The sequence below is a fragment of the Cetorhinus maximus genome, chromosome 6, assembly GCF_964194155.1.
Source record: "Cetorhinus maximus chromosome 6, sCetMax3.hap1.1, whole genome shotgun sequence".
NCBI classification, from domain to species: Eukaryota; Metazoa; Chordata; class Chondrichthyes; order Lamniformes; family Cetorhinidae; genus Cetorhinus; species Cetorhinus maximus.
Window position 1 is genome coordinate 69,816,014 of NC_135884.1, and position 27,661 is coordinate 69,843,674.

Here is a 27,661-nt window from a genome sequence, read left to right on the forward strand (position 1 = left end):
TGTGAGAGGTGAGAGGATGTATTAGTGAGTGGTGTGTGTGTGAGAGAGAGAGACTTTGTGTGAGAGGTGAGAGTATGTATTAGTGAGGGGTGTGTGTGTGAGTGAGAGAGTGTGTGTGAGAGAGAGGTGAGAGTATGTATTAGTAAGGGGTGTGTGTGTGAGAGAGAATGTGTGTGAGAGAGAGGTGAGAGTATGTATTAGTGAGGGGTGTGTGTGTGAGAGAGTTGAGTGTATGTATTAGTCAGGGGTGTGTGTGTGTAAGAGAGAGTGTATGTAAGAGAGAGTGTGTGTGATAGAGAGGTGAGAGTACGTATTAGTGAGGGGTGTGTGTGTGAGAGAGAGTGTGCGTGAGAGAGAGTGTGCGTGAGAGAGAGTGTGCGTGAGAGAGAGTGTGCGTGAGAGAGAGTGTGCGTGAGAGAGAGTGTGCGTGAGAGAGAGTGTGCGTGAGAGAGAGGTGTGAGAGTATGTATTAGTGAGGGGTGTGTGTTTGTGAGAGAGGGAGTGTGTGTGAGAGAGAGGTGAGAGTATGTATTAGTAAGGGGTGTGTGTGATAGAGAGTTGAGAGTATATATTAGTCAGGGGTGTGTGTGACAGTGAGTGTGTGTGAGAGAGAGGTGCGAGTATGTATTAGTGAGGGGTGTGTGTGTGAGAGAGAGGTGAGAGTATGTATTAGTGAGGGGTGTGAGTGAGAGTGTGTGTGAGTGAGAGGTGAGAGTATGTAATAGTGAGGGGTGTGTGTGAGAGAGTGTATGTGAGAGAGAGCTGAGGGGTGTGTGTGAGAGAGAGAGTGTGTGAGAGAGAGAGGTGAGAGTATGTATTAGTGAGGGGTGTGTGTGTGAGAGAGAGTGTGTGAGAGAGAGAGGTGAGAGTATGTATTAGTGAGGGGTGTGTGTGTGAGAGAGTGTGTGTGTGTGAGAGAGGTGAGAGTATGTATTAGTGAGGGGTGTGTGTGAGAGAGTGTGTGTGTGTGAGAGAGGTGGGAGTATGTATTAGTGAGGGGTGTGTGTGTGAGAGAGTGTGTGTGAGAGAGAGAGGTGAGAGTATGTATTAGTGAGGGGTGTGTGTGTGAGAGAGTGTGTGTGTGTGAGAGAGGTGAGAGTATGTATTAGTGAGGGGTGTGTGTGAGAGAGTGTGTGTGTGTGAGAGAGGTGGGAGTATGTATTAGTGAGGGGTGTGTGTGTGAGAGAGTGTGTGTGAGAGAGAGAGGTGAGAGTATGTATTAGTGAGGGGTGTGTGTGTGAGAGAGGTGAGAGTATGTATTAGTGAGGGGTGTGTGTGTGAGAGAGAGAGTGTGTGAGAGAGAGAGTGTGTGAGAGTGAGTGTGCGTGAGAGAGAGGTGAGAGTATGTATTAGTGAGGGGTGTGTGTGAGAGAGAGGTGAGAGTATGTATTAGTGAGGGGTGTGTGTGTGAGAGAGGTGAGAGTATGTATTAGTGAGGGGTGTGTGTGTGTGAGAGGCGAGAGTATGTATTAGTGAGGGGTGTGTGTGTGTGATAGGCGAGAGTATGTATTAGTGAGGGGTGTGTGTGAGAGAGAGGTGAGAGTATGTATTAGTGAGGGGTGTGTGTGTGTGATAGGCGAGAGTATGTATTAGTGAGGGGTGTGTGAGAGGCGAGAGTATGTATTAGTGAGGGGTGTGTGAGAGGTGAGAGAGTATGTATTAGTGAGGGGGTGTGTGTACTATAAGCCTAGTGCTTTACTAGACTCGAAGTTAAAACAGAAATACAATGTAAGTGGAATAAAGTTCTGTAAAAGTACAGCCAATGCTGTCCTGTCGGCGAGGCTAAATTTTTTACTTACACATGGTGCGCGTGAGGGAGACTGTAATGCGCATGAGCAGTAATGGCCGAACTGCAACCCCCATGATGCTCAGGGGCCGCACGCGTTGGCGTGGTTGCGTCACGGTGCGTCCGGCCGCCGTCGCCGCCATTACTCAGTGTCCGGGAGCGCGGAGCTCAGCAGCCGGGGCCCCGAGGCTGAGACCCAGGCCGAGATCAGCGCTGTGGGATAGCAAGGTAAGTAAGAGTCTGCATGGACGCAGGAAGCAGCAGGGGCTGAGGCACGGCGGGTCCGCAAGGGAAGAGCGAGCGCAGTGCGGCCGCTGGAGCCGGGGAATGGCTTGCCGGGGACAGCGGGAAAGGGAGCGAGGCCCTGGCCTCCTGGCGGGGACTGGCCGGGTAAACAGAGCCCCGGACAACACGTGGACCAGAGACGTGCCCGGGGGCTCGAGGATACACGGGTGGGGAGAGGGGACCGGCCTCTCAGGGAGAGAAGCTGGAAGGGGGAGTGGGGGAGGAGGCGACAGCCGGGGGGGAGGGGGGATGTGCGGGTTTGGGGGAGAGGAATGAGAGACTAAGAGGGGGTGGGGCCAAAGGAGTGTGAGGGGGGGTGGGGCCAAAGGAGTGTGAGGGAGGGAGGGGGGGGGGCCAAAGGAGTGTGAGGGAGGGGGGGGGGCCAAAGGAGTGTGAGGGAGGGAGGGAGGGAGGGAGGGGGGGGCCAAAGGAGTGTGAGGGAGGGAGGGGCCAAAGGAGTGTGAGGGAGGGAGGGAGGGAGGGGGGGGCCAAAGGAGTGTGAGGGAGGGAGGGAGGGAGGGGGGGGCCAAAGGAGTGTGAGGGAGGGGGGGGGGCCAAAGGAGTGTGAGGGAGGGGGGGGGGCCAAAGGAGTGTGAGGGAGGGAGGGAGGGGGGGGGGCCAAAGGAGTGTGAGGGAGGGAGGGAGGGGGGGGGGGCCAAAGGAGTGTGAGGGAGGGAGGCCAAAGGAGTGTGAGGGAGGGAGGCCAAAGGAGTGTGAGGGAGGGAGGGAGGGGGGGGGCCAAAGGAGTGTGAGGGAGGGAGGGAGGGGGGGGGCCAAAGGAGTGTGAGGGAGGGGGGGGGGGCCAAAGGAGTGTGAGGGAGGGGGGGGGCCAAAGGAGTGTGAGGGAGGGAGGGAGGGAGGGGGGGGCCAAAGGAGTGTGAGGGAGGGAGGGGCCAAAGGAGTGTGAGGGAGGGAGGGAGGGAGGGGGGGGCCAAAGGAGTGTGAGGGAGGGAGGGAGGGAGGGGGGGGCCAAAGGAGTGTGAGGGAGGGGGGGGGGCCAAAGGAGTGTGAGGGAGGGGGGGGGGCCAAAGGAGTGTGAGGGAGGGAGGGAGGGAGGGGGGGGCCAAAGGAGTGTGAGGGAGGGAGGGAGGGAGGGGGGGGCCAAAGGAGTGTGAGGGAGGGGGGGGGGCCAAAGGAGTGTGAGGGAGGGGGGGGGGCCAAAGGAGTGTGAGGGAGGGAGGGAGGGGGGGGGGCCAAAGGAGTGTGAGGGAGGGAGGGAGGGGGGGGGCCAAAGGAGTGTGAGGGAGGGAGGCCAAAGGAGTGTGAGGGAGGGAGGCCAAAGGAGTGTGAGGGAGGGAGGGAGGGGGGGGGCCAAAGGAGTGTGAGGGAGGGAGGGAGGGGGGGGGCCAAAGGAGTGTGAGGGAGGGGGGGGGGCCAAAGGAGTGTGAGGGAGGGGGGGGGGCCAAAGGAGTGTGAGGGAGGGAGGGAGGGAGGGGGGGGCCAAAGGAGTGTGAGGGAGGGAGGGGCCAAAGGAGTGTGAGGGAGGGAGGGAGGGAGGGGGGGGCCAAAGGAGTGTGAGGGAGGGAGGGAGGGAGGGGGGGGCCAAAGGAGTGTGAGGGAGGGGGGGGGGCCAAAGGAGTGTGAGGGAGGGGGGGGGGCCAAAGGAGTGTGAGGGAGGGAGGGAGGGGGGGGGGCCAAAGGAGTGTGAGGGAGGGAGGGAGGGGGGGGGCCAAAGGAGTGTGAGGGAGGGAGGCCAAAGGAGTGTGAGGGAGGGAGGCCAAAGGAGTGTGAGGGAGGGAGGGAGGGGGGGGGCCAAAGGAGTGTGAGGGAGGGAGGGAGGGGGGGGGCCAAAGGAGTGTGAGGGAGGGGGGGGGGCCAAAGGAGTGTGAGGGAGGGGGGGGGGCCAAAGGAGTGTGAGGGAGGGAGGGAGGGGGGGGGGCCAAAGGAGTGTGAGGGAGGGAGGGAGGGGGGGGCCAAAGGAGTGTGAGGGAGGGAGGGAGGGGGGGGGCCAAAGGAGTGTGAGGGAGGGAGGGAGGGAGGGGGGGGCCAAAGGAGTGTGAGGGAGGGAGGGAGGGGGGGGGGGCCAAAGGAGTGTGAGGGAGGGAGGGAGGGAGGGGGGGGGCAAAGGAGTGTGAGGGAGGGAGGGAGGGAGGGGGGGGGCCAAAGGAGTGTGAGGGAGGGAGGGAGGGAGGGGGGGGCCAAAGGAGTGTGAGGGAGGGAGGGGGCCAAAGGAGTGTGAGGGAGGGAGGGAGGGGGGGGCCAAAGGAGTGTGAGGGAGGGAGGGGGCCAAAGGAGTGTGAGGGAGGGAGGGGGGGGGCCAAAGGAGTGTGAGGGAGGGAGGGAGGGGGGGGGCCAAAGGAGTGTGAGGGAGGGAGGGAGGGGGGGGGCCAAAGGAGTGTGAGGGAGGGGGGGGGCCAAAGGAGTGTGAGGGAGGGAGGGAGGGGGGGGGCCAAAGGAGTGTGAGGGAGGGAGGGAGGGGGGGGGCCAAAGGAGTGTGAGGGAGGGAGGGAGGGGGGGGGCCAAAGGAGTGTGAGGGAGGGAGGGAGGGGGGGGGCCAAAGGAGTGTGAGGGAGGGGGAGGGAGGGGGGGGGCCAAAGGAGTGTGAGGGAGGGAGGGAGGGGGGGGCCAAAGGAGTGTGAGGGAGGGAGGGGGGGGGGCCAAAGGAGTGTGAGGGAGGGAGGGAGGGGGGGGGCCAAAGGAGTGTGAGGGAGGGAGGGAGGGGGGGGCCAAAGGAGTGTGAGGGAGGGAGGGAGGGGGGGGGCCAAAGGAGTGTGAGGGAGGGGGGGGGCCAAAGGAGTGTGAGGGAGGGAGGGAGGGGGGGGGCCAAAGGAGTGTGAGGGAGGGAGGGAGGGGGGGGGCCAAAGGAGTGTGAGGGAGGGAGGGAGGGGGGGGGCCAAAGGAGTGTGAGGGAGGGAGGGAGGGGGGGGGCCAAAGGAGTGTGAGGGAGGGAGGGAGGGGGGGGGCCAAAGGAGTGTGAGGGAGGGAGGGAGGGGGGGGGCCAAAGGAGTGTGAGGGAGGGAGGGAGGGGGGGGGCCAAAGGAGTGTGAGGGAGGGAGGGAGGGGGGGGGCCAAAGGAGTGTGAGGGAGGGAGGGAGGGGGGGGGCCAAAGGAGTGTGAGGGAGGGAGGGGCCAAAGGAGTGTGAGGGAGGGAGGGGCCAAAGGAGTGTGAGGGAGGGAGGGGGGGGGCCAAAGGAGTGTGAGGGAGGGAGGGGGGGGGGCCAAAGGAGTGTGAGGGAGGGAGGGGGGGGGGCCAAAGGAGTGTGAGGGAGGGAGGGGGGGGGCCAAAGGAGTGTGAGGGGGGGGGGGGGCGGCCAAAGGAGTGTGGGGGAGGGGCCAAAGGAGTGTGGGGGAGGGGCCAAAGGAGTGTGAGGGGGGGGGGGGGGGGGGCAAAGGAGTGTGAGGGGGGGGGGGCAAAGGAGTGTGAGGGGGGGGGGCAAAGGAGTGTGGGGGGGGGGGCAAAGGAGTGTGAGGGGGGGGGCAAAGGAGTGTGAGGGGGGGGGCAAAGGAGTGTGAGGGGGGGGGGCAAAGGAGTGTGGGGGGGGGGGCAAAGGAGTGTGAGGGAGGGGCGCCAAAGGAGTGTGAGGGAGGGGCGCCAAAGGAGTGTGAGGGAGGGGCGCCAAAGGAGTGTGGGGCCAAAGGAGTGTGAGGGGGGGGGGGCCAAAGGAGTGTGGGGCCAAAGGAGTGTGAGGGGGGGGGGGCCAAAGGAGTGTGAGGGGGGGGGGGGCCAAAGGAGTGTGGGGCCAAAGGAGTGTGAGGGGGGGGGGGCCAAAGGAGTGTGAGGGGGGGGGGGCCAAAGGAGTGTGAGGGGGGGGGGGGCCAAAGGAGTGTGAGGGAGGGGGGGGGGCCAAAGGAGTGTGAGGGAGGGGGAGGGGGGGGCAAAGGAGTGTGAGGGAGGGGGGGGGGGGCCGAGGGAGGGGGGGGGGGGCCAAAGGAGTGTGAGGGAGGGGGGGGGCCAAAGGAGTGTGAGGGAGGGGGGGGGCAAAGGAGTGTGAGGGAGGGGACAAAGGAGTGTGGGGCCAAAGGAGTGTGGGGCCAAAGGAGTGTGGGGGGGGGGCCAAAGGAGTGTGGGGCCAAAGGAGTGTGAGGGGGGGGGGGGGCCAAAGGAGTGTGAGGGAGGGGGGGCCAAAGGAGTGTGAGGGAGGGGGGGCCAAAGGAGTGTGAGGGAGGGGCCAAAGGAGTGTGGGGGAGGGGCCAAAGGAGTGTGAGGGAGGGGGGGGCAAAGGAGTGTGAGGGAGGGGGGGGCCAAAGGAGTGTGAGGGAGGGGCCAAAGGAGTGTGGGGGAGGGGCCAAAGGAGTGTGGGGCCAAAGGAGTGTGGGGGAGGGGCCAAAGGAGTGTGGGGCCAAAGGAGTGTGGGGGGGGGCCAAAGGAGTGTGAGGGGGGGGGGGGGTGGGGCCAAAGGAGTGTGAGGGAGGGGGAGGGGGGGGCAAAGGAGTGTGAGGGAGGGGGGGGAGGGCCGAGGGAGGGGGGGGGGGGCCAAAGGAGTGTGAGGGAGGGGGGGCCAAAGGAGTGTGAGGGAGGGGGGGGGGCCAAAGGAGTGTGAGGGAGGGGGGGGGGCAAAGGAGTGTGAGGGAGGGGACAAAGGAGTGTGGGGCCAAAGGAGTGTGGGGCCAAAGGAGTGTGGGGGAGGGGCCAAAGGAGTGTGGGGGAGGGGCCAAAGGAGTGTGGGGCCAAAGGAGTGTGGGGGGGGGGGCCAAAGGAGTGTGGGGCCAAAGGAGTGTGAGGGGGGGGGGCGGTGGGGCCAAAGGAGTGTGAGGGAGGGGGGGCCAAAGGAGTGTGAGGGAGGGGCCAAAGGAGTGTGGGGGAGGGGCCAAAGGAGTGTGGGGGAGGGGGGGGCCAAAGGAGTGTGAGGGAGGGGGGGGGCCAAAGGAGTGTGAGGGAGGGGGGGGCCAAAGGAGTGTGAGGGAGGGGGGCCAAAGGAGTGTGGGGGAGGGGCCAAAGGAGTGTGGGGGAGGGGCCAAAGGAGTGTGGGGCCAAAGGAGTGTGAGGGGGGGGTGGGGCCAAAGGAGTGTGGGGGAGGGGGGTGGGGCCAAAGGAGTGTGGGGGAGGGGGGTGGGGCCAAAGGAGTGGGGGAGGGGGGTGGGGCCAAAAGAGTGTGGGGGAGGGGGGTGGGGCCAAAAGAGTGTGGGGGAGGGGGGTGGGGCCAAAGGAGTGTGGGGGAGGGGGGTGGGGCCAAAGGAGTGTGGGGGAGGGGGGTGGGGCCAAAGGAGTGTGGGGGAGGGGGGTGGGGCCAAAGGAGTGTGGGGGAGGGGGGTGGGGCCAAAGGAGTGTGGGGGAGGGGGGTGGGGCCAAAGGAGTGTGGGGGAGGGGGGTGGGGCCAAAGGAGTGTGGGGGAGGGGGGTGGGGCCAAAGGAGTGTGGGGGAGGGGGGTGGGGCCAAAGGAGTGTGGGGGAGGGGGGTGGGGCCAAAGGAGTGTGGGGGAGGGGGGTGGGGCCAAAGGAGTGTGGGGGGAGGGGGTGGGGCCAAAGGAGTGTGGGGGAGGGGGGTGGGGCCAAAGGAGGGGGGTGGGGCCAAAGGAGTGGGGGGGAGGGGCGGCGGGGCCGGACGGTTGGATGTGGGCGGCAGGACAGGTGTGAGGAGTGTGTGGGGGGCTGGAGGGGGAGGCAGGACGGGTGTGAGGAGTGTGTGGGGGGCTGGAGGGGGGGGGGGGGGCGGGAGGGGGAGGGGGAGGGGCCGGATGGGTATTAGTGGGAGGGGCCGGAGGGAGTGTGTGGAGGGCCGGAGGAGTGAGGGGGGAGGGGCCAGTGGTGTGTAGGAGAAGGGTTAGAGGATCAGGGGGACCAGGGCAGTGGGTGGGGCTGGGAAGATGAGCGGAACCAATGGAGTGGGAACCAATGGAGCGTGGGGTGCAAAGGGGAGGGATCGGCAGGGTGCAAGGAAGAAGGGGCGGGGCCAGCTGAGTATGGATGGAGGGGAGGGGCTTGTGGAATGTGGGGTCAGGGTAGGGGCCAGCAGGAAGTGTGGGGCTGAGGGGATGGCCCAGCGGAGTTGGGGGGGCGGAGTTGGGGGGTGGGGGGGCGGAGTTGAGGGGTGGGGGGGCGGAGTTGAGGGGCCGGCGGAGTTTGGGGGAGTGGAGTTGAGGGGCCGGCAGAGTGTGGGGGGAGGAGCCAGCAGCAATTATTTCAAGCAGCTTGAGTCTAAGTAATCTCAATTAAACTAATTTTGTTATTACAGCCATTGTGGTTTTTTAGTGACCTGGGAAGGTGCTAATTTATACACCAGTGTGCTCATTGTTTTTTACTGAAATTCAGGGGGAGGGTGATCCCTCAATAGCTACATGTAACGCACTCACGCTATTAAGTGATATGGCGCGCAGGATGAGGCATCTGCCATCTGTGTTTTCTTGAGGGATGTGGTATTGATTGAAATGAAAGGCTTTTATCTGACTTCGAAACTGTTTAGCACTGAACTCCGAATTCAGCATGAGCCCCATTGTCAATTGGAGTGCAAAGGGGAGGCGAAACAGCCAACTGCTTTCCTGTGCGTTTTGTTGGCAGTGGGGTTGAAATGTGGAGAGCCCCACCATGTGTTGGAAATGAGCCAGTTGGTAGATCTGTGCCAGGTGACAAATGGCACTTCAGACCCAGATAGCTTACTTTTAGTCTGCACAGTAGCTTCCGGCAAGTTTAAGTGAAATATGGCAAGCAATAAAATGAAAGGAGGCTGACGGTAATTGGAGCTGCACTTTGAGTTGCGCTGCAATAGCAGTCCATGTCTCCAGCAGTTTGGTCTTTTATTATGATCAAGGGCTAATGGGGAGCGAACTGTTGCTTGTTGAACCATCTAGTGAATGGAGAATTTCTTGTGAGCCATGCTCATGTTTATTTCCAACGGACACCTGCAGCGACATGTTCTGTGTGTACATGCCTATGACATGTGTTAGCTTTGTCTTGACATAAATTACAGATAATGCTGATGAGATTAGCTTGCTGCAACGCAGCATTGCTGGCAATAAGACGCAATGGCTTAAGCTCTCCTAGCACCTGTGACGTTCAGAAGCCCTTGCTGTACCATATGCCTGGTTCACCGTCTGGGACTGAAAGTCGATAAATCCCCAGGGCCTGGTAAACTACATCCCAGGATACTAAAGGAAGTTGGTTGTCATCTTCCAAAATTCTGTAGATTCTGGAACGGTCCCGGCAGATTGGAGGGTGGCAAATGTAACCTCACTTTTTTTTAAAAAAAAGGAGGGAGGGAGAAAACAGGGCGTTACAGACTGGTTAGCCTAACATCAGTGGTAGGGAAAATGCTAGAGTCTATTATAAAGGATGTGATAACAGGATACTTAGAAAATATCAGCGGGATTAGACAAAATCAACATGGATTTATGAAAGGGAAATCATGTTTGACAAATGTACTGGAGTTTTTTGAGGATGTAACGAGCAAAATAGATAAGGGAGAATCAGTGGATGTGGTGTATTTGGATTTTCAGAAAGCTTTTGATAAAGTCTCACATAAGAGGTTAGTGTGCAAACAAGAGCACGGGATTGGGTTAATATATTGGCATGGATTGAGAATTGGTTATGGAGACAGGAAACAAAGTAGGAATAAATGGGTCTTTTTTGGAATGGCAGGTGGTGACTAGTGGGGTGCCACAGGGATCAGTGCTTGGGCCCCAGCTATTCACAATATATATCAATCATTTGGATGAGGGAGCCAAATGTAATATTTCCAAGTTTGCTGATGACACAAAACTTGGTGGGAATGTGAGTGGTGAGGAGGATGTTAAGAGGCTTCAAGGCAATTTAGACAAATTGAGTGAGTGGACAAATATATGGCAGATGCAGTATAACGTGGATAAGTGTGAAGTTATCCACTTCAGTAGGAAAAGCAGAATGGCAGAGTATTATTTAAATGGTGATAGATTGGGAAATGTTGATGTACAAAGCGGCCTGGGTATCCTTGTGCACCAATCACTGAAAGCCAGCATGCAGGTGCAGCAAGCAGTTAAGAAGGCAAATAGTATGTTCACCTTCATTGCCATAGCACCCTCGCCTTTGAATCAGAGGGTTGTGGGTTCACGTCCCACTCCCGGAAACCAAGAACTGTGATTGTACTCGAAAGAGTTGCAATCTGTGACTGTTGATAACTCGAAAGAGTTTCATTGCGAGAGGGGAGGTGTCAGCTGTGGCTCAGTTCATAGCACCCTCGCCTTTGAATCAGAGGGTTGTGGGTTCATGTCCCACTCCTGGAAACCAAGAACTGTGATCGTACTTGAAAGAGTTGCAATCTGTGACTGTTGATAACTCGAAAGAGTTTCATTGCAAGAGGGGAGGTGTCAGCTGTGGCTCAGTTCATAGCACCCTCGCCTTTGAATCAGAGGGTTGTGGGTTCATGCCCCACTCCCGGAAACCAAGAACTGTGATCGTACTCGAAAGAGTTGCAATCTGTGACTGTTGATAACTCGAAAGAGTTTCATTGCAAGAGGGGAGGTGTCAGCTGTGGCTCAGTTCATAGCACCCTCGCCTTTGAATCAGAGGGTTGTGGGTTCATGTCCCACTCCCGGAAACCAAGAACTGTGATTGTACTCGAAAGAGTTGCAATCTGTGACTGTTGATAACTCAAAAGAATTTCATTGCGAGAGGGGAGGTGTCAGCTGTGGCTCAGTTCATAGCACCCTCGCCTTTGAATCAGAGGGTTGTGGGTTCATGTCCCACTCCCGGAAACCAAGAACTGTGATTGTACTCGAAAGAGTTGCAATCTGTGACTGTTGATAACTCAAAAAAGTTTCATTGCAAGAGGGGAGGTGTCAGCTGTGGCTCAGTTCATAGCACCCTCGCCTTTGAATCAGAGGGTTGTGGGTTCATGTCCCACTCCCGGAAAACCAAGAACTGTGATTGTACTCGAAAGCGTTGCAATCTGTGACTGTTGATAACTCGAAAGAGTTTCATTGCGAGAGGACTTGAGTACTGGAGCAAGGATGTCTTAATGCAGCTGTACAGGGCCTTGGTGACACCACACCAGGAGCATTGTGTGCAGTTTTGGTCTCCTTACCTAAGAAAGGATATACTTGACATAGAGGGAGTGCAGCGAAGGTTCATCAGGCTGATTTCTGGGATGGCAGGATTGTTGTATCGGAACAGATTGGGCCAACAACGCTTGTATTCACTGGAGTTTAGAAGAATGAGAGGGGATCTCATTGAAACATATAAAATTCAGACAGGGATGGACAGACTGGCTGTAGGGATGTTTCCCCTAGCTTGGAGGAGGTGGGAGGGGGTGGGGGGTGGTGGGGGGGGGGTGGGGGGCGCATCTAGAATAAGGGATCACAATTTCAGGATATGGGGCAAGCCATTTAGGACTGAGATGGGGAGAAGCTTCTTCACTCAGAGGGTGGTGAACCTGTAGAATTCTCTACCACAGAGGGCTGTGGAGGCCAAATCACTGAATATATTTAAGAGGGAAATAGATTTCTAGACACTAAAGCATCAAGGGGTATGGGGAAAGAACAGGAGTATGGCGTTGAGATAGAGGATCAGCCATGATCATATTGAACGGCAGCAGGCTCGTGGAGCTGAATGACCTACTCCTGCTCATATTTTCTACGTTTCCTGGCTCATAAAGATAACTTGCTTCCCACACCACCACCACCCCATACCCCCCAAAGTCTCTTCTCCGAGCTGCGTAAGAAGTGAGAAGCTGAGTCTTATTAACCACAACAGTTGCAGGATTTATTTCCCAGGTTTTGTTGCATTCGCTGATCTCTGATGGGGTGATAGTTGGACCCAGAACATCAACCAGTGTTCCAACTCCTGGTTCCTGCTGTAAGTGCCTGTGTGTTTGTGAGAGAACATGGGGTGATGGCAGTGATACTCCCACAGTCAAATATCCTGTTAACATTAACGCTCCCACTTGGAGCCCAACAGAGCTTTCATGGGGAGGAGGGGAAGTTAAAATAGGGTGGACTGTGTTTGATGGATTTCCAAACGAGTGTGAAGCAATTCGCTGCTCAGCGTTGTAGGTAGTCTTCACACTAAAATAGTTCGCTCTGCCGTGTAATGAGATTAGCCTTCAAATTAATGAGGTGTAAGGCAGTTTAAATTTAATTGCACAGGAGGCAGTGGGGCCTGACTGCATTAACAAATTCAGAGTTGGTTAAGTATCTGGCAAAAACATTTGTTCCAGGGATATGAAAGGCATTGTATGATATTTCCTAGACACAGTGGCTGGCCAAACTGACTGCAGCAAACTTTTCTGGTCCTGTGCATCTTTTGTTTCTGTGACAGGTGCATCTAACAGCTACAAAAATCTGTGTGTGGTGGTTTTATTTGGCTTATCCAGGGTTTCCTATGTTTTGAAGGTCCTCGTGACCAGAAGTAGCATTTCCAAAACGTTACACGATTCCAGATAATATCTGTAAATACATGCAAATGCACTTGAGTTCCTGCAGCGTGTTTGTCTGAAGTCTATACTTTCCATAAAGGCAAAATACTGCGGATGCTGGAAATCTGAAACAAAAAAAGTGTTGGAAAAACTCAACAGGCCTGACAGCAATTGTGGAGGGAAAGACAGAGTTAACGTTTTGAGTCCGTGTGGCTCTGAAGAAGAGTCATAAGGACTCGAAACGTTAATTGTCTTTCTCTATACTTTCCAACTGGTCTTCCCTCTGCAGATTCGTTGGAACAAGGATAATGTACCACTGATATCTGCCACTGCCCCATATTTTGTATAGTACAGGGAAATGGATTAGGGCTGTGAGTGGGTGAAAATGTTCTCGCTGTTAATAGGAAGAGTTCAGTGTTATCCATTTTGTTTCTGGTGATTTTGAAGAAAGCAGTGCCTGCAGACTGGAAGGTAGCTTCTTTCAGTACTTGGGGGCAGGGGGAGGAGGGTTCAATGAGAATGCCCTATGTAGGTCATGTTAACTCCCTGACTGTCAGTGAGGAGTTTAAGTCTTAAAGCAGGGCAGAAAATCTTTGTTATGACAGTGACTACAATGATGTCCGGTTTGCAATGTTGAACTTGATAAGAAAGCACTGCATGCGCAAACAAAACAAAATGCATTTAATCTTTAACCAGCAGAGTGATTGATGGAATCACCATATGACGTGTTACCAGAGCCCTTGAAATTCACTGGAACCTCAACCTCCCCAAAATCAGGGCAACAATCCCAGCCAAACTCTACAGCAACTTAGACACATCATCACAACAACAATTTATATTTATATACAAACTTCAATGTTTAAAAAAGGTTCTAAGGTGCTTCAGAGGCGTCACAAAAAAGATGTTAAGCTAAAGAAGGAGATATGAGGAGGGGTGACCAAAAGCTCAGCCAAAGAGATGGAGATTGTTGTGTATTGCACTGGGTAAGACTAACACATGCTGAAATGCAGGCAGCCATTATTGAACAAACTTTATTCCCCCCAACAGAGGGCAGTATAACATAATTCTTACTCCTGCAATATACCACACCCCCTCCCCATTAATACATTTGTACATTAAAATGTGCAACAGTATGTCCACACAATTTCCCAGAATACAATGTGACTAAACCAATATCCACAGTACTTAAAATTTAACAGGTTGGGTTGCATACTTGTTTTGGTTGTGATTACAGTAAAAATGTGTATAACTGATCCATGTAAATTACTCTGGTAGCAGAAAACAGTTTTTTTCTTAACATTAATATGTCTATTTCTTCTCGAATAATATTTTTGTTAACGCACAACTTATTTATTCTTCCCACATACTTACAATTAACCTATCTGGCTTATTTCTCTTTCTGTCTGGGCATCTCCTTCCATTTCCATTAGTCTGACTCTGCTCTCGCAACATCTTTGACTGTATGAGAGTTGAACTTTGACTACCAACTCCATTTAATGGTTTAAACTTTGACATTGACTTGTCCTAATCAAAGACCATGTCTGACTTTGCTCTATTGGTGAATTCTGTAATCCTGACGAACATTCAGTTTCTTGTTGACATTCGTTTTGGGCTAAAGGAGTAATTTGGACTATAAGAGGTTTCTCATGCTCTCCCTTTTGTCAGGTATCCTCTTTCAAGCAAATGATCTACATGACATTGTTGGAGTCTCTCTCCAGTCTTCTCTAGATATGCAAATGTACCTTGCCTCTTTATAACGACTCCAATCAATACTTCCTCTTATTGCCTTAGTTTTCACCATGACATTCTGACCAGCACTGAATAGTCTAAGCTTCATGCCTCATGTTTCAAGACTCATCTTCACTTTCTCTTGTTTTTCTCTTACTTCGCTATTGACATTAAGCTTAATAAACTTGGAACCTGGAGCTTGTTTAAACAGTAACTCGTAAGGTGAGCAACCTGTTGTAGACTGTGGGGTTGGGGTTATAAGAACATAAGAATTAGGAACAGGAGTAGACCACCTGGTCCCTTGAACCTGCTCCACCGTTCAGTAAGATCATGGCTGATCATCTTGTGTTTCGATTTCCACACTCCCATCTAACCCTGATAACCTTTGATTCCCTTGCCTAACAAGAATCTATCTACCTCTGCCTTAAAAATATTCAATGACCCTGCCTCCTCCTCCTTCTGAGGCAGAGAATTCCAAAGTTGCACAGCCCTCTGAGAGAAAAAAATTCTCTTCATCTCTGTCCTAAAAGGGCGACCTCTAATTTTAAAACAGTGCCCCCTAGTTCTGGACTCACCCACAAGAGGAAACATCCTTTTGATGTTCACCATGTCCAGGCTGTTCAGGCTCTGGTATACTTCAATCAAATCACCCCTCACTCACCCCACCCCTCACTCGCCCCACCCCTCAATCACCCCAAATATTCTGTAAGAACAAAATTCTCTTCTGTGTATCGGACAGCAACATGGAAATTACTGCCTAGCGTGTCCCAGCAAGCACTTCTGCAAAGACCTCTTCACAATCTGTACACTTCTTTCTGCAGCACCATTTGATATTGAGTATGTTTGATTTCATTCTTACTCAAATATTTCAAACTCTTCTGATGTAAACGCTGGACCATTACCTGACACCAACACTTAAGCAAACCCATAAATTAGGAACCAATTTCTCAAAACTTCAGTAGTTTGGCACTTTTGGCATTGGGCATAAACTCAATTTTTATCCGCTTGCTGTAGCTATCAACCAAAACACAGCACTCTTTCCCTTCCGCTTCAAAGAAATCAACATGTACTCGTTCCCATGGTTTTCTAGTGTTTGACCATGGAGTGAAAGGAACTTTGGTTGGATCATTTCTCATTCTGAGACACACTTCACAACTTTTCACCAACTCTTTAATGTCTAACTTTGGATAGCTCCTTGTCACTGCTTTCATACGGACTATTCCTCCAACAAGCTCTCTCTAAACCATAAATCTTGATGTACACTCAGTTTATTTCTACATCAGAAATACTAATGGAATTTTTCAGCATCACGCTCTTTAGGCCAGCCATTCATGATATAATTGACCACTTTTTACTGAGCACCACATCTTTGTGAGTTACTTCTCTAATTGCTCTGGCAGAAACTGGCATGTCATTTGTGTATGTAAAGTAATTAGGTAACTCAGTAGCTGGAAATGAATCAGTCTTCTTCATGAATTCTCGAAAGAAAGTCTGCTGATTTGCAATATTTAATATCGCACTGATTGTTAATTTTATCATTTGGTTCCCCTTGCTCACTTTGTGCTCTTTTAGCACTTCCTCAATAACAAACACACTCTTATTGATCCAGCCCAGTTTAACTATATTTTAAGCCAGTTTCTTCCCATCAGGAAGACTTTGTTTCCTCCTCCTCCTACCAATGGCAAGTAATAGGATGTGCCATCATTTTCCTACCTACCACTGACACGACCTAACGCTGGAACTGTTATTGGAATAACTAGTCAGTTTCACACCAATTTTGCAAAAGGGAAAATGGCTTGGAGACTTCTTGTACTCCACAAGCAGCAAGGGCCCCAGCACCGAGCCCTGCGGAAGCCCTCTGGAAACAGACTTCCAGTCACAGGAACATACCTCTACCATCACCCTCTGCTTCCTGCTTCTTAGCCAATTTTGGATCCAATGTGCCACTTTGCCTTGGATCCCATGGGCTCTTACTTTCTTGCTAAAGTCCATGGAGACCACATCAAATACATTACCCTCATCAACACTCCTGGTTACCTCCTCAAAAAATTCTATAAAATTTGTCAAACACGACCTTCCCTTAACGAACCCATGCTGTAGCTGTATCAGTGATGGAAAGTAAGTGGTGAATCTCTGACTTTGATTTCTACTGTAGGTGCTGGAATTGTATCTTCAGCCCTTCTACTCCCATATTCCATGTGCTGTTTTCCTTGCTCCCTGAGTACAACTCTTGATCTTTCTGCTCGATAACATATCTATCATATGTGTATTCGAAGATTTCCTCACTGTTGACTCATAGATGTTTACAGCACAGAAAGAGACCGTTCAGCCCATCGTGTCCACGCCAGCCAACAAAGCCTTGACTATACTAATCCATTTTCCAGCGCTTGGCCCACAGACCTGGAGGCTATGGCAACACAATTGAATGTCTAAATACTTCTTAACTGTTACAAGAGTTTCTGACTCAACCACCCTTTCAGGCAGTGAGCTCCAGACTCCCACCACCCTGAAAAAATTTCTCAACTCCACTCTTAGCCTTCTACCTCTTACTTAAATCTATGCCCCCTGGTTATTGACCCCTCTACTAATGGAAAAAATGCCGCCTTATCCACCCTATCTATGCCCCTCATTATCTTATATACCTCTGTCAGGTACCCTCTCAACCTTCGCTGCTCCAAGGAAAACAACCCCAGCCTATCTGATCTTTACTCATACCTCAAACTCTCCAGCCCAGGCAGCATCCTGATAAATCTCCTCTGCACCCACTCCAGTGCAGCCACATCCTTCCTATAATGTGGTGACCAGAACTGCATGCAGTACTCCAGTTGTGGCTTAACCAGCGTTTTATACAGTTCCAGCATAACCTCCCTGCTCTTGTATTCTATGCCTCAGCTAATAAAGGCAAGTATCCAATATGCCTTCTTAACCACCTGCCCTGCTACCCTCTGGGATCTGTGGATATGTACACCAAGGTTCCTCTGATCTTCAGTACTTTCCAGGGCCCTACCATTCATAGTCTAATCCCTTGCCTTGTTAGCCCTTTCCAAATGCATTACCTCTCACCTTTCCGGGTTGAATTCCATTTGCCACTGCTTTGCCCCCCTGACCAGTCCATTGATATCCTCCTGCAGTTTACGGCTATCCTCCTCATTATTTACCACCCTACCAATTTTCGTGTCATCCGTGCACTTCTTGTTCATACACCCTACATTTAAGTCCAAAGCATTTATATACACCACAAACAGCAAGGGCCCCAGGACCGAGCCCTGTGGAACCCCTCTGGAAACATACTTCCAGTCACAGGAACATCCCTCTATCATCGCCCTCTGCATCCTGCCTCTCAGCCAATTTTGGATCCAGTGTGTCACTTTGCCTTGGATCCCATGGGCTCTTACTTTCTTGACCAGTCTAGCATGAGGGACCTTATCCAAAGCCTTGCTAAAGCCCATGAAGACCACATCAAATGCATTACCCTCATCAATACTCCTGGTGACCTCCTCAAAAAATTTGATCAAATTTGTCAAACACAACCTTCCCTTAACAAATCCATGCTGACTATCCCTGATTAATCTGCATCTCTCCAAGTGCAGATATATTCTGTCCCTCAGAATTCTTTCTAGTAACTTCCCCACCACTGAGGTTAGACTGACTGGCCTGTAATTTCCTGGTCTATCCTTTAACTTTAGATCTACCATGACCTCAACCTGATGCATGACTGCAACCGAGAGCATTACTGTCTCCCCTACTGCTGCATGTCATCTGAATGTGACTGACTTTCCCCACAGAGCACTTTTCCTGGAAATGGGGGCATTTAAATGGCTGGTGGCTACCATAGCAATGCTAGCATCTACATTTCTGACTCCGAGACTGCAAACTTGGCTGCCTGGGCCTGGATCTTGCTGAAATCTGGTGGATCTCCTCTGCCGGTGCTAAAAGCATATTCCCTTGAAATTTGCAGCTATCTTTTTCTGCCATTTCCATGGCTGTGGCCTCATTGCACATCACCTCCCAAGTCCGCTTATTCCCTTTGCTCAAAAGCTTGGCCTGGATTTTATTGTCCATTGGGCATCCTACAAACACATCTCTTAAGGTTGATTTCTAAGTTTGCACCACATCCCCCAGTGATGAGAGAGTTTCTTTAATTTGAGAATGTAATCTGCAACAGTCTCATTTGGCAACTACTTCCTTTCGCAAAATGCAATTCAGTGCAATCTCATTCTTAGTCGTGCCATAATAAGAGTTATAATAGGAGAATTTCAGAGTAGAACATAGTACTGGAGTCTCACCAGCAACATTGGTTAGGCACTACCTCAAAAGCATCTGGCCCCGTCATGGTAAGGAAAACATTTACTTTATCCTCATCTCCTATTTTATTTACTTTCAGCCAAATGTGTAACCTTTGTCCATATATCAGTCCCCTTTGTTAGGGTTGAATTCCCCCATTGTCCTCAAATATGCCTTCAGCGCCATTTTTCAGTTATGTACTGTGTTGACTGTGTACCTGAACGTGATGTGCACACAGAGCAAACTTTCAAATTGCTTGGACATCCCTGAATCAACTTTAGGAGTTTCAAAAAGTGGGTCACAGTGTTCATTAGTCCTTAATTTCTCAAATGAAATGTAAAAAGAATTCTTTCCCATCTTTGTCACCATCTTTCTGTTGTATGCTGCACTAAGAGCAGACTCGATGGGCTGAATAGCCTCCTGCACTGTAAAGATACTGTGAAAGACTGATATCTGCTCAACTGTAGGCGCCATTGTGGAAGTAACTTTATTTACACCTCCCCAACAGAAAGGACAGTATAACAAAATGCTCAGTTTTTGCAATATGCTACAGGGATTAAACATGGTCTCTCAGGAGGATTTGGTATTCAGAGAGTGAATTCAAGTGCAGGCTCTCGGTGGCTATGCATTCAGCTTGTGGTGAGGGAGAGATGTATGAGAGCCTGGGTCAGAACTCTAATTAGATGTTTAAAATATTTCATAACAGCACCAATCTAGTAGCATTTTTAAAAATAAATATGGGTCGTCTTGATCTAAAAACAACTCAGATCCTTTTCTTATGGGGCCAGATGTAATATTTCCACTGCCAGTTCTCAAAGTGTGACTCTTGATGGTAATCCTAGTGTAAATCTACCAAATGCTAGCTGTCTGGAAGAGATACTATTCTATAAAATATTGCTACACAAGAACAAAAGGAACTTTAATTAATGCAACAGGTTGCATTTATATAATGCCTTTAGCATGGTTAAATGTCCCAAGGTGCTTTGCAGGAGTGTAAATTGGACAAAGTTTGCTAGAGTGTTCAAAGTACATCACGACTGAGCACCAGTGACCAGGCTGGGGGCCGAGGAGCTGGCAGCTGGGCCTGGAGAGTGGTAACCAAGGTGCATGTGCCAGGCTCTGCCAACCAAATCAAACTACTGACCAATGAGCAATGCAGACACAAACTGTTTAGTATAGGTTAGAGAAGATTGGTTAAGGTATTGCCATAGATATATAATGTGTACACGCTTCTGGAAGGCATTGGATAAGCGGTATAGGAGGCTTGTTAAGTTGAAAGTCTATGTAATTAAGGGGAAAGTGACAGACTCAATACAGGTTGACAGTTCACAAGGTGGTAGTGCTGGTTGGATGTTTTTCAGATTGGGCAGTGGTTTGCAGTGGTGTTCCCCAAGGGTCAGTTTTGGGTCCATTATTCTTTTCAACTTTCATAAATGACCTAGACTCTGATTTAGGGAACAGCATTATAAACTTTGCAGGTGGTACGAAACTTGACAAAGTAGTAGATCGTGATGAGGGTAGTTACAGGCTACAAATAAAGTGCCAACCTGGTGAAGTTATAACACAGGACTACATCCACATAAAAAGTGGACAAAGCTAAGCAATCCTTGAAGGTGGTGATGAACTGTTGCCTTGAACTGCTGCAGTACATGTGGTGTAAGTACACCCAGAGTGCTGTTAGGAAGGGAGTTCCAGGATTTTGACCCAGTGACAGCGAATAAATGTATTTCAAAGTCAGGATAGTGTGTGGCTTGGAGGGGAACTTGTTGGTGTGCTGCCCTTGTTCTTCTAGGTGGCTGAGGTTGTGGATTTGGAAGGTGCTATTGAAGGAAACTTGGGGAGTTGCTGCAGTGCATCTTGTAGATGGTACACACTGCTGCCAGTGGTGGAGGAAGTGGATGTTTAAAGTTTCATTCAAGAAAGCACTGAACACATCGAGGGACATCATCAGAAAAATGCAGAGGCAAAGTTGAAGCGTCAGAGGGTACACAACCCTCCAAGGAACTCATCTCACCTGAAACAATTCAACTCATCTTTGAAGACCCTTCAAACACCACCGGCCCTGCACGTGGCAGAGTCTGCAGGTAGTGTATTGAATTTAGGAGCTGTCTCAGAATCTATTGAACTGGAGTGGAAGCAAGTCATCCTCAATCCCAAGGGACTGCCTAAGAAGGAAAAAAGGAATATTTAAAGTGTTGGATGGAGTGCTGATCACATGGCTGCTTTGCTCTAGATTGTGTCAAGTTTTAATTGTTGGAGCTGCACTCCTCCATGCAAGTGGAGAGTATTCCATCACACTCCTGACTTGTGCGTTGTCGATGGTGGGCGGGCTTTGGGGAGTCAGGAGGTGAGTTACTCACTGCACGAATCCTAGCCTCTGACCTGCTCCTGCAGTCACAGTTATTACATGGCTGGCATAGTGAAGTTTTTGGTCAATAGAAGCCCCCAAATGTTGATGTGAATATGTGGTGAGAAGCTCTGTGACTCTGGCAGATTGAAGCACCCATTTCACTATACTGGAGGTGATTCTTTGTCTTGGTTGCACTGGGAGTGGTTATGGATAAAAATGATCCTGAGCCTTGATAGAACTTAGGTCAGTGTCCTGGAATTTGCCGGCATTGGGGTTTATTTGAATATAGGAGGCCTTGTGGCACAGTGATAGCATCCCCTACCTCTGAGCCAGAAACTAGGGGTTCAAGCTGATGGCCATGGAAGGTGTTCATAACATGGCCAAACAGGTTGATTATCAGTCTATAAATCCTTCTAATGCACCTAATGGCAGGTGATAAGTGCGGGAGTGTTTCCTGGTCAGCCATACTGCAAAAGGCAACGGCAAATCACTGCAATACTTCGCCAAGCATAATCACGGACCAATTCAATGGAAGCTCGTGGTCATCGACACTCTTAGGGCATGGTACCTGAAGGAGGCAGGGGAATGTGGAGTCTGAAACACTAAATTCCAGATATCTGTGATCAGTGAAGGAATCAGGCTTGGTTCAGACAGTTTTCTAGAAGAGAGGAAGGGTTCCCAGGTCTTCCAAATTTCAGAGATTCCAGTAAATTTAGTGTTTCCAATTGGTACTTGGATGTGTGTATATGTGTCAGCATTCTGGTTAACACTGGCAGCATATCTTGCTGTTTGGGTGATGTTGGTAAATTGCCTGTTCCATCATTTCTGTTCGATCATGGCTGATCTGTACCTCAATCCACTTCTCGTCCGTATCACTTGTTACCCTTGCCTAACAAAAACATATTGACCTAAGTCTTATAAACTTCAATTGTTCCAGCATGCAAAGCCTTTTGGGAAGAAATTCACTCATTTCCACTATTGTGTGGTAAAAATGCTTACTGAATTCATACATTCCCCTTGTTTTGGATTTCCATCCCAGGGGAGGTAGTTACTCCATGTCTACCCTAGCAAATCCTTTTATCATTTTAAACAATTTGACTAGTTTCTCCCGCTGGCAGGCCCCCCCCCCCATCCGCATTGGAGGGAGTGCAATCCAAAGTACTCTCTCTTCTCAATCTATTGGTGCCTGATGCTGGATCCCTCATTAAATTTAGTGCATTGAAGTTGAGAGGTTTGAAATATCATGCTTCACCTCTGCCCTTAGTTCATCCACTTAAACTGCTTCACGAGTACTTCATTCCCTTATTACACATCCCTCTCCAAACACAACTTGAGCTTGGAACAATAAGTCTACAATTTAATTGCTGCTTTCAGTTTATGTGGGTACAGTATGAAAATTTCATAGAGGTGCTAGTACTCTTTCAAATCCCAGTGGCAATACTATTTTAAACTATGATCTAAGCACTACAGAAGTAAATTCTCTTTACATCTCCTTTTGTGAAATCATAGGGGTCTAAAGCACAGAAAAAGGCCCTTCGGCCCATCGAGTCTGTGCTGGTCAAACAAGTACCTGAACTACTCTAATCCCATTTTCCAGCACTAGGCCCATAGCCTTGTATGCCATGGCATCGCAAGTGAACATCCAAATACTTAAATGTTTTGAGGGTTTCTGCCTCTACCACCCTTTCAGGCGGTGAGTTCCAGATTCCCACCACCCTCTGGGTGAAAAAATTCTTCCTCGCATCCCCTCTGAACCTCCTGCCCCTTACCTTAAATCTATGCCCCCTGGTTATTGATCCCTCCACCAAGGGGAAAGAGTTCCTTCCTGTGTCCCCTATCTATGCCCCTCATAATTTTGTACACCTCAATAATGTCCCCCGTCAATCTCCTCTGCTCCAGGGAAAATAACCCCAGTCTATTCAATCTCTCCTCATAACTAAAACTCTCCAGCCCAGGCAACATCCTGGTAAATCTGCTTTGCACACTCTCTGGTGCAATCACATCCTTCCTGTAATGCGGATTCCAGAACTGCACGCAATACTCTAGCTGTGGCCTAACCAGCGTTTTATACAGTTCCGGCATAACCTCCCTGCTCTTATATTCTATGCCTCAGCTAATAAAGGCAAGTATCCCATATGCCTTCTTAACCATCTTATCTACCTGTCCTGCTACCTTAAGGGACCGGGACACCAAGATCCCTCTGATCCTCGGTACTTCCCAGGGCCCTACCATTCATCGTGTATGCCTGTGCCTTGTTTGTCCTGCCCAAGTGCACCATCTCACACTTATCCGGATTAAATTCCATTTGCCACTGATCAGCCCATCTGACCAGCCTGTCTATATCCTCCTGTAATCTAAGGCTATCCTCCTCACTGTTTACCACCCCACCGATTTTCGTGTCATCCGCGAACTTACTGATCAACCCTCCTGCATTTATCGTTTATATAAACCACAAACAGCAAGGGATCCAACACCGATCCCTGTACAGGCATCCAGTCACAAAAACACCCCTCAACCATCACCCTCTGCTTCCTGCCACTCGGCCAATTCTGGATCTAATTTGCCAAATTGCCTTGGATCCCTTGGGCTCTTACCTTCGTTATCAGTGTCCCATGCGGGCGGGACCTTATCAAAAGCCTTGCTGAAGTCCAAGTGTATGACAGTAACCTACTGTTAGTGGGGAAACCGAGAGAGGAATCAACATTGTGTTTACTTGGATATAAGCAAAACACTGCGGATGCTGGAAATCTGAAACAAAAACAGAAAATGCTGGAAAAACTCAGCAGGTCTAGCAGCACCTGTGGGGAGAGAAACTTGACTCTACCTCTTTACTTGACTCAACGTTCCTCCAGTTGTGGCCTGTTGTGCATCCAACAGTCTGCACACTGTTGGCGGCCATGCCTTCAGCTCTATACTCTGGCATTTCCTCTGCTCTCTCTCTTTGTAGTCCTTTTTTAATATCCACCTCTGAGTAAGTTTTTGGTCCACCCCAGCCCCCCAGATATCCACTGCTTTGGTCTGACGCTCATTTTTGTGAAGCATCTTATGTTGTTTAAATTCCAGTTGTTGTCCTTGTATGAAGGAGAATAGCTGTGGCCCTAGCCAAGCTGTTCCAGTACAGCTGCAACACTGGCATCTACCTGGATATGTGAAAAATTGCCCAGCTATGTCCTGTACACAAAAAGCAGGACAAATCCAACCCGGCCAATTACCACCCCATCAGTCTACTCTCGATCAGTAAATTGATGGAAGGGGGTCATCAATAGTGCTATCAAGCAGCTTAGCAATAACCTGCTCACTGGCGCCCAGTTTGGGTTCTGCCAGGGCTACTGAGCCCCTGAACTCATTACAGCCTTGGTTCAAACATGGACCAAAGAGCTGAACTCTTGAGGTGGGAGTGACTGCCTTTGACATCGAGGCTGCATTTGACCGGGTGTGGCATCAAGGAGCTTGAGCAAAACTGGAGTCAGTAGGAACCGGGGTGGGGGGGGGCGGGAACTCTCCACTGGTTGGAGTCATACCTAGCACAAAGGAAGATGGTTGTAGTTGTTGGGGGTCAATCATCTCAGTTCCAGGATATCACTGCAGGAGTTCCTCGGGGTAGTGTCCTAGGACCAACCATCTTCAGCTGCTTCATCAATTACCTTTCTAACATCATCGCTGATGATTGCACAATGTTCAGCACCATTCGCGACTCCTCAGATACTGAAGCAGTCCATGTCCAAATGTAGCCAGACCTGGACAATATCCAGGCTTGGGCTGACAAGTGGCAAGTAACATTTGCACCACACAAGTGTCAGGCAATGACCATCTCCAACAAGAGAGAATCTAATCATCACCCCTTGACATTCAATGGCATTACCATCACTGAATCCCCTAATACCAACATCCTGGGGGAGGTTACCATTGACCAGAAATTGAACTGGACTAGCCACATAAATACTGTGGCTACAAGAGCAGGTCAGAGGCTAGGAATCCTGCGGTGAGTAACTCACCTCCTGACTCCCCAAAGCCTGTCCACCATCTACAAGACACAAGTCAGGAGTGTGATGGAATACTCCCCACTTGCCTGGATGAGTGCAGCTCCCACAACACTCAGGAAGCTTGACATCATCCAGGACAAAGCAGCCTGCTTGATTGGCACCACATCCACAACATTCACTCCCCCCACCACTGACGCACAGTAGCAGCAGTGTGTACCATCTACAAGATGCATTGCAGGAACTCACCAAGCCGCCTTAGACAGCACCTTCCAAAGCCACAGCCACTTTCATTTAGAAGGACAAGGGCAGCAGGTGCATGGAAACACCACCACCTGCAATTCGCCTCCAAGCCACTCAGCATCCTGACTTGGAAATATATCGCTGTTCCTTCACTGGCACTGGGTCAAAATCCTGGAATTCTCTCCCTAACAGCACCGTGGGTGTACCTACACCATGTGGACTGCAGCGGTTTAAGAAGACAGCTCGCCACCACCTTCTCAAGGGCAATTAGGGATGGGCAATAAATGCTGGCCTAGCCACATCCCATGAACTTTTTAAAAAAAATAACCAAGTTGTGTGAGGTTTATGATATCACAGTACAATAAGCAGGATATTTGACCAATTCACATGCACAATTATGTTTCTGTAATTGTAAGATCAACTCTTATTATCTCATCCAAATTTGTCAAAGCTGTATGGATTGTAATGTTTTTTGTGCTGCATTAAATGCTCACACGCATGTCCGTGTGAAATTATGCCCACGAGCTGTGGAAACACCGAGCAATGCAATTATAGCTCCTGTCTTACCCAATCAAAGCAGTGTTTCAAGAGAGTATTTTCATTTGTGTTACACTAGCATAGCGGTCTTCAAACTTAACTGTATCAGGAACAGCGTGAAAACATTGCCCTACTTATGAGATACTTAATGAGCACTTTGAGATGTACCTTGGTAAGTTGTAGCACGCTTGGGAAGAACCGGTGTGTTTTGATCTGTAGTTCCCCACGCCAGTACTCACCTGAACGTAAAGTGCTCTCTCGAGGCACAACTCGTGTAGAAGAACGCAATCTGTAATTGCACTATGCCAGTCAGTGAGTAGATAGTTCATACACACATGCACAGTGCTTATTCCTAGTGACAGTACTGCTATTTATATTTTACATTGAATTTTTTTCTCTTGCATGTAATTTCCATACCAATGAAATGATGAGCAATGAAGTTAATAGAAATCTAGTTGTTTAATGTAACATTACTGCAAATTAGTGTTTCCCTGAAGAAACTTCTTTACCCTGAGAGTGGTTAGAATGTGGAACCAGGCAAAAAGCATGGTTACATTTAAAGGGAAACTAAAGAAATGCATTAGGAAATAGAGGGTTATCTGACAAGGTTAGATAAGAACATAAATCCACAGAAATCAAGATCGACTGAGCACATGATCCTTGCTACCACAGCTTTTTAATAAACAGAAATTATTACATTTGATTTATCCTTGATCCTTTATTCTAAGCAGGAGGCAGTTGCAACGTCTAACCGAGGGTACTTGTAAGGGAAGGCCAGTAATGAGGCAAAAAGACTTATTGCATAAGAAAGAACTTGCATATATACAGTACCTTTCCCACTGGTGCATTGCAAAGAGCTTCACAACTAACTAATGACTTTGCAAGTGTAGTTGCTGTTGTAATGTAGGGAGAAATGGCAGCCAGTTTGAGCACAATATGGTCCCCATAGAGTAATGAGAAAAGTGGCCAGTTAATCTGCTTTGATATTGGTTGATGGATCAATGCCCTGCTCTTATTTGAATATTGCCACAGTTTTTTGCCTTCGCCTGTACAGGTTCGTCTTGACGTTTTGCCTGTGAGAGACAATGCAGCAGCACTGGAGCGTCAGTCTGAATTATGTCCTCAAATCCTGAAGTGGAAGTTGAACCCACGACCTTCTGAACTCAAGAGGGGAGCATCAGTTAGAGTCACGTGATCCTTTGGTGGCATCTTTGAAGTGCCAAGTCTCGTTACTCGTCTTCAGGCACTTGGAACTTTATCTTATTGATTGCCCTTCATCCATACACAACAGGAAGCTCTGCTTGGTTTTCTGTTTAATCCTGAGCTGGACTTCCGATCCCATATCTTCTTCTTTGACAAGACCTGCCTGCTTCCACCTCTCTAACATTGCCCATCTCCACCCTGTCTCAACTCATCTGCTGTTGAAACTCTCACGAAGTATTTCCTCCAAAATTTCCTACAACTATTCCAATGCACTCCTGGCCAATCTCACACCTTGCACCTCCATGAACTTGGGTTCATCCAAAATTGTCGGTATCTTAATTCACATTCACCCATTGCCCTTGTGTTCACTGATCTACCAGCCTGGCAACTTCTGGATTTTAAAGTTCTCACCCTTGTGTCTCTCCATGGCCCCAGCACTCTCAATCTCTCTAACCACCACCAGCCCTACAATCCTTCAAGAGATCTATGCTTTTCCAATGCTGGCCTCTTGTGCATGCCAGATTTTCATCACTTCTCCATTCACCTTCACCTGCTGAGGCCTGAACTCGAATTCCCTCCATAAGCCTCCCTGTCTCTCTAGCTCGCTTTGCTGCTTTAAGATGCTTCTTTGACCAAGTTTTTGGTCACTTGTCCTGATACCACTTCACTAGGCTGATGTTAACTTTTTGTTTGATAACACTCCTGTGAAGCATCTTGGGATGTTTTTAGTACATTAGAGGCACTATATAATTGCAAGTTATTGCTGTAATAGCAGAGTTGTTAAAGTGGGTTCAGTAAAGTTTGAGGATGGGCTTGTGCAATCCTTGTTCACCCAAACTATAAATATACAATTCTCTTTGCCTTTTGTATGTCTGGATGCCACATGGCTCTGTGACTAGTGTTGGGTGTAATTTGAAGCAGTGAGTTAAGAGCATTGCAGAACAATGAAATGGATGAAATGAAACCTAATCTGCTATGTTGTGTGTGAACGACCGGATCTGATG

The 27,661-nt window shown here is 50.1% G+C and overlaps 1 protein-coding gene across 2 annotated transcripts in view; it reads left to right on the forward strand.

Moving 5' to 3' along the window:
- The first annotated feature begins 1,922 nt into the window (after positions 1 to 1,922).
- The window catches only part of dcaf1 (ddb1 and cul4 associated factor 1), a 96,223-nt gene continuing 70,484 nt past the window's right edge, over positions 1,923 to 27,661 (forward strand). Inside the window, exons 1-2 of one of the 2 annotated variants that reach the window (XM_078543829.1) lie at positions 1,923 to 2,014; positions 26,509 to 26,697. The gene's annotated coding sequence lies outside the window, so the exon portion shown is untranslated. The remainder of the gene's footprint in view (positions 2,015 to 26,508; positions 26,698 to 27,661) is intronic. The other variant, XM_078543830.1, reaches the window with a different exon arrangement.